The sequence below is a fragment of the Perca flavescens genome, chromosome 21, assembly GCF_004354835.1.
Source record: "Perca flavescens isolate YP-PL-M2 chromosome 21, PFLA_1.0, whole genome shotgun sequence".
NCBI classification, from domain to species: domain Eukaryota; kingdom Metazoa; phylum Chordata; class Actinopteri; order Perciformes; family Percidae; genus Perca; species Perca flavescens.
This window is the reverse complement of record NC_041351.1, coordinates 16,404,014-16,416,146: the sequence shown is the minus strand read 5'-3', so window position 1 is coordinate 16,416,146 and position 12,133 is coordinate 16,404,014. Positions and strand designations below refer to the sequence as shown.

The 12,133-nt window shown below is 43.7% G+C and overlaps 1 protein-coding gene across 1 annotated transcript in view; it reads left to right on the top strand.

Annotated features, from left to right (window-relative positions):
• The window catches only part of capn15 (calpain 15), a 41,818-nt gene that overhangs the window by 4,730 nt on the left and 24,955 nt on the right, over positions 1-12,133 (top strand). The gene's annotated exons all lie outside the window — the stretch shown is intronic.

Genomic DNA, 12,133 nt, shown 5'->3' with positions numbered 1-12,133 from the left:
GTAAGAGCCAACTCTGTCTACCCAGCCGGGTGCCAACTTTTCTCACTTGAGTGCACTCGGGCCACAGAGCGGCAGGCTGGCCTGGCTCGGCTAGTTGTTTGGGGAAGTCGCAGGAGGAACGAGGCGGGGGGTTGTGTTACACGGGAATGCTGCCATTTAAAGCTGTGACTGGTGTAAGCGTACAAACTGGCATTCTTTTGAGGCTCCTGTGCTGATGTTCTCTTGGCGACAGTATTTTGGGTGACGTGCACGCGGTGTTGTACACTGACACTGTTCATCAGTGTTGTTCATCTGAGAACAAGTGCTACTTTCTCTTTCGCAGGCTTTTAGAAAAGCTTATTGAGGATTCAATAACCTCACAGCGATGGATCAAATCCCTTCATCAAAGCTTATCTAATCAAAGCCTGCATGTTGATGTGTTTTTTTTTTAGTTTTTTTTTTATGATGCACCCAAAATCGGGCTAAGCCGGATTTGTAAACCAAAATCCCACCCCATTGGTTCCTCCTAGCACAGCTGTACAGTGCTGAGTGAATTGCCAGGACAGACACATTGACCTGACCTCCGTGAGCCCAATGAAAACCAGCCCCAGGGTAATTGGAAGAAGATTTTTGCTGCCATGCTTTTTATCAGGCATAAAGTCCAGCTCTGATTCAGTTTTATTAATTTTGAAAATGATTAAAAACAGTGGATACATTATAAATGACTCGCAGTAAAGGGCAGCAGGTTGGATTCGAACTCTGCGCCGCTGCAGGACTCAGCCAACATGGGGCGAACACTCCCACTGGGTGAGCTAGAGGCCGCCCCATTAAAGAGTTTTTCTGAAAACAAACTTCTCATGGAGCTAGCAGCAGCTGTGTAATAATAATAATAATAATAATAATAATAATAATAGTAGTTGTTGTTACATGTATGCTCAGTACCTATACATGCACTAATGGAGAGATGTCCGAGTGAGGGAGCTGCCCATGGAAAGGGGTTCGGTGCCTTGCTCAAGAGCACGTGGCAGTGCCTAGGAGGTGAACTGGCATCTCTCCAGCTACCAGTCCACCGCCATACTTTGGTCCGTATGGGGACTTGAACCAGCAACCCTCCGGTTCCCAACCCAACTGACAGAGCTGCTGCCACTACTGTGTAGTTGAGCAAACTATTTGAGGAAGAGACATCCTATTCATAATAAACACAGTTTTGTCAATATTGACTGCATGAAAGAGATATATTCAGTTACTGTATTTACAAGAAAGACTGTGCGCTGCAATAATCCATTATTCCAGTCATTGCTTTCTGAGTCACTGTCACCACAGTGAAAGGCCTATCAGCGTGTAAGAAGCTCAGTTTCAATGTGCAGCTCATCCAGCAGTTTTGACTGACTTTCTTCCAAAGGATGATCTTCTCAACCGCCCTCACAGAAACTTGTTTAGAAGGGTTTCCAGTTTTCCTTTGGATTTTTGGGTCATGTCTGCCGGAACGAGAACAGGCAGTTGTTATTGACCGCCTGTAGTGTATTGAAGTTGTTGCTGAGTCACTCAGGGCATCACGGTCCGGTTGTTAGTTATTGATTTTCAGAGAGCCCGATCACATTTCCCCACAATGGATGTCATTATTTATTCAGCATCAGTCTCCAGTTGGGCTTTCATCTTTCTTGATTCCTGCCTGCCGCTGTCCATGCTTTCCTTGCATTTGCTCTACATTTAACCGTTAAGGGAGTCATGGCTCCTGTTGCTTACTCTTCTGAGAGTTTTAAAATATAGACCGGGTTCTATCAACTACAGCTGTAACAGTTCCAAATTTTGCTGTACAATTAAGTGTCACAGAAATAATTGCGATTAACAATATAAATGTCTTTCAGTCAAATGAAAAAAATATTTATTTATTACTTTATTAAACAAATTAAACTTTTGGTTATATCACTGTTATGTGAGCCACGTAATGTAATAACACAGGTACAACGCCTCTTTATTATCTTAAAACTACTTTCTAACTATGAACGTGTCAAGTGCCAACAACTAACAATTTAAATAATACGAATATAGTCCGACCAATAATCACTTATATAATTATTATAAGGCATATCTAGACAAAATCAATGATTACCAGTCCTACGCCTTAAGACCTTAGTTAATGTTAACAAATTAATTGCGGTTAAACAAAGACACAGCGATTATGTAAACAAATTGACAACTAGACAATTATGTAACCGTTGTTACAGGCCTACCAATCAACCATAGCTCCATTCATGAATAAAACTCAAGTATAGCTCGTACTGTCAGTGTAGTTTAATACAGTCAACTTGCTTTTTTTTAATTCAGCAAACTCTTCCATTGTGTTGCCGCATCTCTGTAGCAACAAGCTTCTCTGCCTCCATCACCAATCAGACTCTGCTCTCAGTCAGCTGAGCACATTAACACAGGCAGACACACCGGTCTTCTGCTGGGAGGCAGAGAGGGACACACACACACACACACACACACACACACACACACACACAAATATAGCACAATAGATGTTTTAGAAACACTGTGCAGTAGCACTTACTAACATGTAGCACTTACTAACATGCCCTCTTATCTACCCCCACTGCCCCCTCTCACACACATTCACTTGCAGTTGTATGCACATATACACACTGCTGTGTGAGCCTAACAATGTTAGGCAAGCTTTGCTGAGCTGTGACAGAGCATGAAATATAGAAAAAACAGAACACTATGAGCCCAGCTTAACTTCAGCTGTTCTTATACTGTTTATTCTCTAATATATTATCCTTCCCTTGTTTTTCTCAGCTTGGAGACTGCATGAACAGTCTTGTTCTTGGGTAATTTCAATTTGTCTTCATCCAGCGGCAACCCATTGACTTTGGGAAGTGCTTGTGTGCACTGAATCAGTACCTAACCTGTAAAGTTTTACTCGACAATAACAACCCACTCAGCAGACAGAAATGTGCAACAGAGGTGTAGTTGTATGAGCCGCAATTGTCAACTTTAAAATCTCAATTTTTGTATCCATTTTAATTGCAGCACAACGCGGTTTTCCCAAAGCCCATTATTGTGTACGTCAACAGTGTGACTTTGTCTCATTATCTCTAAGCCCCATAGTGCTTCAGGGTTTCACTGTACGTGGCCTTTGGAGCCTTTTAAAGTTAGTGTCTGCTCACTCCAGAGTCGATCCCAGTGTCTCTGCTGTCCCAGCATGATGGATGATGGCGTTTATCGAAGCTCCATTCCACTGGCTCTCCTCCCTTTTTAATTGGATTAAAACGGGTCCACTTGGATTCAACCAGCATGGTCACTGGCCGCGTTTATGTCTGAATTATTTCAGCACGTCCTTCCCGGCTATTGCCTGTCCGGTGAAGACAGCGCCTCGTCAGGACAGTCCCCAAGCCACCAGAATAGATTTGGCATGCAGACTTTGTCTCACAATGTGGCTTTCTTTGGAAAACGGAGCATTGATGCGGCAAGAAAAACTAGCCTATTTGGCACTGCAACTGACATGATTCCAGATCTCCCCCCACACACACACACACACACACACACTCTTGTTGCCATGGAAATCCGTAGCATATGTTCAGTAACCTAATTCACTTGGTCCCTAGATAAGACCACACATGGTAACCTGGCAGTCTCACACACAGAAAGAAACGTGCTGGCAAACTGCACCTCTGGAGGAATACCATAAAACCAGCTGATTAGTCAGTCAGTGTTTAGTAGGGGTGCACCATTAAGAAAACAATGTAAATGTAGTTACTTTTCCCATGTGATTGCAGTAGACGTATAATAAAAACATTAAAAAGAATCGGTAAGCTTCAATTGCGTTTTCGAATATGAATCGTTCTTTTTGCACACCCCTAGTGTTTAGTGATGAGCTAGAGAAACCTCAACGCAAGTGGTCCGCCTTCAAGGGTTGAATTTGTGTCTTAAACAGGAAGTTAAACTCCACTCTGTGCTGCCTGTCTGAGAAGATTCCCCTCTGGCTGAAGGCAGCGCTGTGTCAGCAGTGCTCCTGCCCTCCAGGTTTGGGTGCCCACAGGAACTTCAGATTCCGTAAGCACAGCAGCGGTGGTGGCGGCGGCGGCGGCGGCGGCGGCAGCAGCACCGTGCCCCTGCCATTTCTTCCTCTTCTCCCTCCCTGACTCTGGAGCTTCCTGCCAGCTTCCTGCCAGCTTCCTGCTTGCTCTCGCTTTGCCTCGTGCTACTCATGGCTGCTGAAACCCAGTCAGACAGTTTCCTCTGTTTAAAGATTCAAATGTCTGAAGCTGTCTCCACCGTTGACAGATTCACTCATCAAAACTGAGCACCGGTCGTGAAATATTCACTGAGGGCACAGCTAGAGGTCAGAAGCTACTATTATTCTTTCTATTTCCTTTCCCCTCTTTTGACCAGTATTTGCATTCTTAGAATCATCAGTCTCTTATTCAGGAGAACAGATTGTTAGTCCACATCTTTTTTTTTTTCTGAAAATAGTTCTGGGTTATGAGGCCTCGATCATAAGGTGTGTGATCATCTGGATCATGCTTGCATTAAAAACAGCATTTAAACCATTAACCAGACTCTGATGTTCTCATGCATGGCATTACCCTGACACATAACCTTTACACAACAACAGCCCTGTTTGTTATTACAGCATCACACCCTTCTTGTGATATTCCATTTCCGTAAAGCCTCAGCAATGTTTATTGGAGATATGTCTCAGCTCAGCCTAAGGGCACTTTTTCAAAAGACCTGTTTGTCTAAATTGCTCTGGAGTCTTTGTGCCAACACAATAACATTTTATGAATCTATTCTGTCTCAAAATGTCTCATTTAAAAGTGTCCTGCTCAATGTCAATGCATCAAAACTTCCCCAATTATCTTGTTGTGCTGTCCCGTGTAAGGCTTCGCTGTCACGTCATCGAGTCTCAGCACGTCACAGTAGAAACTCTTTGTCTGCCGCTTAAGTCTCGGCTGTAGATACACTGCCTCAGATAAGTTGCAGTCATTGGCTCAGCTCCATCGAGTTTATTGTAGCGAATTGGTCTAATTTTGGAGACCTGTCACGGTTGAGTAATGAGTCATATTCATGTCACAACACATTATCTGGCAGGTAGGTTGTGGCAGTTAATCCTCAAGCCTTTGACCCTGAAGAAAAAAAAATGTTTAAGTGAAAAGATTGCTCTAATCTCGCAAGCAAGAAGAATCCCACAATTAAGTGATGAACAACGTTTTGCCAGTGAAACTGCTGCAGACCGACTGCATACGTTACTAAAGGGGTGAAATAAATTCTCTGTCGGTTTCCTCAAGTCTAGTAAAGAATGGGTGAATGTGCTGATCTAATCCCTGTCACTGAAGTGTTCTGGGTGTGTTCAGATGCAGCAGAATGTTTTTTTTCCTTTCTTTCTTTTTCTTTTTTTCACAGCTTGTCCGATCCAACGGGCATTGGGCCTCTGATAGGTCTCCTTTTTAAATAACAAGCTGTGCTCGGTGGGGGGGTGGCAGTAGCTCAGTCAGTAGGGATTTGGGTTGTGAACCGGAGTGGTTCCCCGCTGGTTCAAGTCTCCACACGGACCAAAGTATGGTGGTGGACTGTTTACCTCCTGGGCACGGCCAAGGTGCTCTTGAGCAAGGCACCGAACCCTCAACTGCTCAGGGCGCCGTTCCATGGGCAGCGCCCTCACTCTGACATCTCTCCATTAGTGCATGTATAGGTACGGAGCATGTGTGTGTAATTCAGGCCTGTGTGTAATATGGGTAATAACATAATTTCCCCTTGCGGGATTAATAAAGTATACATTATTATTACATTACATTATTAAACAAGAGTCACCACTCAGGTTGGCATAATCATTCTGTCTGCTAGTAATGTTTGTGTGGATGAAGTAAAAAAAAAAGCACAAACCCTGGGTAATTCCCCAGCAGCTGGGCGTTACGACAATCACTCCCTGCATCCCTGTCATTTCTAGAGGTTGCAGCTATTAAACAGGTTCCTCACCAAAGGCACAATAACCAAGACCTTTTTCTAACATAAACATTTTATAAGATACGGTATCTACGCCTCCAGCTATCTCCCTGTGTTCACTCAAAGCTGCACCTGTAAATATTTATCAGAGGAGTGACTCACTTTTAGAGAGTGTGTGCGTGCGTGCGTGCGTGCGTGTGTGTATGCGTGCATGCGTGCCTGCGTGTGTGTGTGTGTGGCTGCACTTGGAGCATGTCTCGCAAAGTGAGCTCAACAGTCAGGCTAGTTATTCAGCCTCACACAGCCTATTAGTAATCACGATATAAGTCATCAAGACTTCAAATTACAGCAGATAAAGTGTAGCATGTTTAAATATGAAAAAGTTATAATAGCTATTACAACGTAGGCCTTAATACCTTATGTAAACATCAATCCAGCGAATACATTTAGGGGGATTCAAAACATTGGGAAGATAACACTGAGGCTAGCAGTGATTACTGGATGAAAATTTGTTGCAGCGCTAGCATGGAGGCAATATAGTTTTTGATTATTTGCAATATTGATTACTTTATTGATCATTAATTAGGCTCAATTGACCCCACGTGTGTGTCTTAGAATTGCTTTAACCTGCAGCCCAAACATTTAATTACTAATGATCTAAAAGTTAAAATATGTGAAGCTGTCGCCATGTTTAATGAGAAATTGATCGTTCAAACCGACGATGTTAAAAGACATATTTTTCTTACGGTACTTCTCTGCTGTGCAAAAGTCTAAGCAGTAGTTATCCAACCACTGATGAGATAGTTTGCTGGAATTGAATTTACTAAGAAAATACTTTAAATTGTACAAATAGATGCCTTTTTGGGTTAGTTTGCAGCTGTGTACAAGCTTCAAGTAGTGATGCATGTTGGGAGTCTGTTTTTTGTTTGTCGAGTACTTTCCCATTCCAGGAAGTTGACTTGGTATGTTGCTTTCAGATACACAAAGCATGTACACATACGCAAGATACGTGTCATTTAATGTTATAAGTCATCAGTCCAATGGGCAACCAGAGTATAGAGGAGACAGTATGTTGGGTTACGGCATTCCCTGGGGTTATTTGTGTTTACAGTCAAGGCTTTGAGAAACCTTTTTGTTTTGCAAAATTTAGAAAGCACAGCCTGTCACAAGAAGAACTGTCATGGAAACCCTGTGTAGCACTGACTGTGTGCTAACAGACAGGCCATGTGTTATATAATATCTGTGAAGTGCTGACTGACTCCCTTTGTGTGTTAGCTTAGTCTGATGTCAGGATGACTTCATCAGACAGCCACTTAAGTGTTTGAATTGTTGAGAAAGAATAAATAGTATGACATTTTTGTTCTTATGGCGTGTTCTTTAGTTATTAATCATGTTTTTTAGTTTTCAGATTAGAATGGAATCAAAGACATATATGTACCGCACAGTACATCAGATACAATATCACCTGATGTAAATATCACAAAAATAGAACTGCTATTTTAAAAATAGTTTAATTAGTAGAATGTGAGTATATAAGCAGTGTGGACTTATCGGCATGTTTAATCATTGAGGAAAATTGTCAACAGAACATAAAAAATTCACCTGTTAACAGCCACGGCTACTGCTGTCCTGGTGATTATCCGTTTGGTGGTGATGCTTGTCTTTGTGTTGAGTGTATAAAGCAGGTACGCTCTGCCCCAGTGGCCAAAGAAAGGCACCATGCCCCCCCCCCCCCAGGCCCTGGGCTCAGGGCCAACAACAGAAAGGCAGTGCTAATGACTGTCGCACAAGAGCCAAATGTCTCACAGCGATGCCGGGAGAAGCTGGTGAGACTCAGTTCACTTGATCTCGCAATCCCCGTTCAGTATGTGGAACAAATCCAAGTCATAGGTGGCCTACACAGTCATCAGTGCTTTTGTAGTTTATCTAACCTTAGCATTTCTTAAAGCCTTACTGACCCATTTTACATCCAGGATGATGACATTCTGTATCTCTCTCACCTTTTTCTCTAAAGCCTGAAGACTTCCTTACCGACTCCTCAGTTGTGGCAGTTAGTTAGGCCTTTGCCACCCACCATGAATTTATCGGTTTGCTTGTTTTCGCCGAGCGCTGTAGAGCTCTCACTCCTTGTAATAGTCTGCTGAAGTGCTCTATGATTGTCTTACACCCAGTGAGGCATTAAAAATTGGCCAGGGATCATTGATGCTCTTACTTAAATTAATTTAGACTAGGAACAGGTACTTTATGGGCAGCAGGCAGCATTGAGGGCCTCATTGCAGGAAGATGCGTTTTCTAGAGGCAGGTGAGGTCTCTCTCTCTCTCTCTCTCTCTCTCTCTCTCTCTCTCTCTCTCTCTCTCTCTCTCTCTCTCTCTCTACTATTGGCTACTCGCCCAGGTCTGCGACACTAGGAACTGAGGAGCTGAAGTGGGCGCTTTTAGAGCAGCTCCTCTGAGTACAGGGCCAAGGACAAAAGGTGTGTGAGTGTGTCTTTCTGTGTGTGTGTGTGTGTGTGTGTGTGTGTGTGTGTGTGTGTGTGTGTGTGTGTGTGTGTGTATGTGTATATGTGTGTTTGTGCACACTCCTGTGAGTGGAGCATGTACACGGAAAGCAGCCTTTTATGTAGGGCTCAGGGGTCACAAGCTGTCGTGGTTCATTGTCTGCTGCAGGCATGTTCTGTACATACAATGGTGTGTGTGTGTGTGCTCACTCTGTATGCACTCACAATGCATCCTTTTAATTGGGGGGACAGAATAATAGTTGTAGTTGTTCATCATGCGTTACATTTAATAGGTGTCGTGCTTAAAGCTGATAATAACGAGATAATTAAGCTAGATATTAAAAATTGCTTGCGAGGCTGATCACTGCAATGAAAAGCTCGTACCTCAGCTGCTGCAGACAATAACGTAATGAATTTGCAATCCCTCGGCTCCGTAAAGAACCAAATCAATTGCTTTGACAAAGTCTCCATGTGGCTGACGCTGTGACTTTGCTCTCTCGCTTGAGATGAAAGAGGCTTGACAGTTATGAAAATGGCCACAGGGAAAAAACTGTCATCAAACATGAGGTGTTGACACTTGCTGCTGTTGTTGTCGTTGTCTTCATTGCTGTTTGCTGCCTTCAAATAGGGGCTGCCACTTAATTCAACCACATTAACCTAAACTGAAGGGTGGGTGATGGGTTGTAGTCTGAGGACACAGCACAGGTTGTTTGAGGGTGGATGGAATGTTTTCAGAGCATACTAAATAATTTTAGGGAAACTTTCAGTGCTTTTTTTATTTTTATTTTTTGCATTCTTACTCCATGACTGATACTGTTAATGTTTAAGGTCAAGAACACTTATTATTGCATAGCTAACAGGGGGACATGGCAGCTAGTACTGTGGGATAGCTGAGATTGAAGACTGATCTCTCGGTGTTTGCGTCTTCACCAAAAGTGTGTTTTCCTCATTTTGCTTAATGTTATCGTTGGAAGGCTATGTTTCCTCCTCACTCAGTGGGCCCTGGTTTATGTTGGAGTGCTGACTTCCGCTCAGGACAATGAATGCAGTGCTAATAGCTCCTGACATAAAGCACCGGGACTTCTACTTCCATACTTTTGCTGCCCTGGGGCTGAGGACACACACACAAACTAAGGCACAAATATAGTTGGACAATATAACAAGATAACTATGCTATCTCTACAAATAGATATAGCTCCATGCCTCCATACACACAAACGCATACACCCAGCAGCAAGAACCCACACACACAAAGACACCACGAGAGATGCTTAATTGTCCCTCCCTGCTGTCGTTCTCCTCCTTACCTTATGGCGCTTTTCCATTACATGGTACCTACTCCCCTCGCCTCGCCTCTACTCGCCTTTTTTGGTTTTCCATTACGAAAAAAAGTACCTGGTACCTGCTAACAGGTACTTTTTTTAGTACCTGCTCAGTCGAGGTTCCAAGCAAGCTGAGGCGAGCTGAGAAGGTGACGTAAAACCCTGCAGGCTGCTGATTGGTCGGAAAGAAGCGTCACTGATCACTGCATTGCTAGCGAGAGACGCCATTTTTAAATAGTTTAGCCAGCGGTGTTTTTTTGCTGCCGGAGGCTCCACGCAGAGCTTTCTCCGTAGCATACAAGTGGCCTGATGGTTATACTGGTGCGCTGGTGTGTGCATGTGTGATGTGTGTGTGTGTCGAGTCACCATGTGTGTGTGTGTGGGGAGCTAGTGAGCGAGGGAGAAGTGAGAGAGTGCCGGCGATTATCTCCGCAACGAGTAGCGACTCTAGAGTCATATATATGTGACCACCGTGGGAAATCTGGAGCAGTAAACGTTAACTATCTCTTTGATATCATGTTGTTTACGGAGACGGAGAACCAGGAAATGCGTCGGGGATATGTCAATGGGAAAAGCAAGCTACTAAGCCACGCCCACGGCAGTCGCTATGACGACCAGCCACGCTGAGGCGATACTAAAATCTGCAATGGAAAACGGACGCACAGCGAGTCGAGGCGAGTAGAGTCGAGTAGAGTCGAGGCGAGTCGAGCAGGTACCATGTAATGGAAAAACGCCATTAGGGAGGAGAGTTGACGAGAGGCGAGGACAGTGTGCTGGGAGCCAGAGGTTTTCTGTAAGAGGTTCCCCTGAGTTCTGATGATTCCCCTGGTTTGAAAGGTTTTAGTGGAGTTGAACTGATGGCTATTAGCCGGCCAGGACACATGGTGCTCCAGTGGAGGACAGCAGGACCTTAGGCTGGCCAACCAGCAGTCCCACTCAAGACTCCTCTGTACTTCATCGCTGGAATTAAAATGTCACATGGACTGTGAAGTTGTTTTTTCAATTCCCTAATTTTAACCGATGAAGGCTTATCATAATATGTGTTTCCATAGGGAGTATAGACATTTTACCAATAGCCACAAACCAATCTTCCCCATAAAATCATTTGTGAAAGCAGCCTTAGATTTGGACATAGTTCTCCAACCAAAATATAATAACCAGATCCACAAGCGGTCATTTTGTGGGCAACAACTTTGCCACCGAGATCAATGTGAAGAGCACTGCAGAATTCTAGCTCTCAGCACCTTGCTCTCCACTACCCTGCAATACCATCTCTGTATTGGTGTTTCACACATGAGCAGCTTGAGTGACAGTGACATTTATGGGCTTGTCCAGGGAGCAACCTTGTCCCTCCCTTGGGGGCGTCCCTCTCCAAACCCCCCTCTCTCTGTGGAGGAATCCAACTGTGCTGCTTCCTCTCCCAAAGCCTCTAATATACCCACTATCAATAAGTCCGATTGACTGAACTGCAGGTCCACAGAATGAACAGTACATACAAGGCAATCCACAACAACAGACCGCTTATTATGTGTAGAGGATCGAAATCAATTCAGTAGCCTGACTAGATACATTATGTGCTCCCAATGCTTCTGAATTAAAACCGTCCATAATTAATTTGTTCTGCTCTCCTCACATTTCCCTCGGCACTGTTTACACCACTGAAGTCCAGTTAAAGATGTCGGTAGTATTTGTTTTTAAATTGCTTTAAATCCAAGGGTATGAATCCTAAGTCCTAAGTGCTGCCAGTATTAATAGACTCATGCATTCAAAATGTATTAGGAAATTCATTTGGGCATGGGATTGACGTGACCTTAAATTGCCCCCGTCTACCCTGCATTAGCATTCCCAGAGTAAAAGGGGAGAGAAGTGCTAATATTAAGTGGAAGAGACCCACGTGTATTTTCCATTCTAATAAGTGTCAGTCAGGAGGACTGAAGAAAGGCTTTCCTTGGTATTCTGAGGCAGTAGCAGCCTCCTCTCCTCTGGCTCCTCCTCTCTATGTGCTGTCTTCCCGGCTCTAATCATGTGGCCATTGTGTATGGATTTACTGCCCTCAGAGCCCCCAGGAGGGAGATTTGATTTTCCCCCTGCACTGGCTAATCTTTCTCTCTCACACTCTATTTTTCCTTTTCTAATTCTGCCTGTCTCTCCTCCTCTTGCAGTCTCACATATTTTTGCTGTCCTCCTCTCTTTAGATAATCACACTGGAAGCATGTATTCATTCTCTGGCTTTCTCATCATTTCTTATCTGTGACACTTACTGACTCCGTCTAGCTTCTATATTTTCCTTTTCTGTTTACTTTGTAGGCCTGTGTTCGATTGAAGAAGTTCTTAGTCGACTAACACTCATTCAATTGTATCGACTAATCGATTAGTTGATTTAATCGA